Here is a 1,184-nt window from a genome sequence, read left to right as displayed (position 1 = left end):
ATAAATCTGTGTCCAATAATTTTGTGTCCAATAATTTGGTGTCGAATCGATCGGTGTCGAATCGTACTGTGGTCAAACGGAACACGCCCGTCAAATTTATAATTTTCCACGCAAAGCGGAGCGAAGCCACTCTCTCTGCGGGAGAGGAGGCGCAATCCCCTAGCCTAGAAGATTACAACACAAACAAAAAGAACATTAAAAAGTGCACTGCGTAATCAATATCAACGTGGGCAAAAGCACCATGAGCAAAAGACTCACTTCTTTTCATCCACTATATCAAAAGAAAAGTGCGATGGTACTAAAAGAGTCGGTTACAGTTGTTGTCAATTAAAGTTGTCAATTAAAGTCGTTTTCGGTCAAATCTGTGTAACGGTTCGACCCTTTAATTGAAGCTTATTCCGTTATTTTTAGAATTAGTTAGCTGCGGAATAGCTCGTCGGGATCAGGGTTCAGTTAAAGGTAAAGTAAAACAGAGTAAACTCGATAAAAGTACGAGAAAACAGAAAGAAATAAGAATTTATTAAAAGAAACAACAAGAAAAATTTACACAGTGATTTGAAAAGTGAGTTTCAGACAGAAAAAAAAGATATCGTGATTTGAAAAGTGAATTTCAAATAAAGCAAGTACACAAAATATTTATACAGTGAGTTGAAAAGTGCGTTTCGCATCACAGGTTCGGAAAATATTTACACTTCGAAAAAGTCGCTTTCTTACGTAAATTGATCTTTGTGGATCGGTCGGCCCTTTTTGCTAGGCGTTGTACGGCGCCGTTGTTCGCTCGTTCTCCTAAAACGGATCCAACGGAAAGCCAAATTGCCCGGCGGAGAATACGAAATTCCCCTAAGACGGGTCTAACGGAAAGCCGGTTTGCCCGGCGGAGAATATGAGATTCCCCTGGAGCGGGTCTAACGGAAAGCCGGTTTGCCCGGCGGAGAATACGAGATTCCCTTGGAACGGATGCCGGTTTACTCGGCGGAGAATGCGGGATTTCCCGGAGCGGAGCGGAAAGGATGCCGGTTTACCCGGCGGAGAATGCAAGAATCCCCGGAGCGGAGCGGATGCCGGTTTTCCCGGCGGAGAATCTACGATTCCCTGAAGCGGAGCGGAGCGGATGCCGGTTTACCTGGCGGAGAGAATAAGAGACTTATTCTCCCAAAGAGGATCGAATCTCAGAGTCGCTGTCG

Source organism: Pseudomyrmex gracilis, unplaced genomic scaffold (genome assembly GCF_002006095.1).
Source record: "Pseudomyrmex gracilis isolate BER0280 unplaced genomic scaffold, ASM200609v1 scaffold_376, whole genome shotgun sequence".
Classification (NCBI taxonomy): domain Eukaryota; kingdom Metazoa; phylum Arthropoda; class Insecta; order Hymenoptera; family Formicidae; genus Pseudomyrmex; species Pseudomyrmex gracilis.
This window is presented reverse-complemented; position numbering follows the sequence as displayed.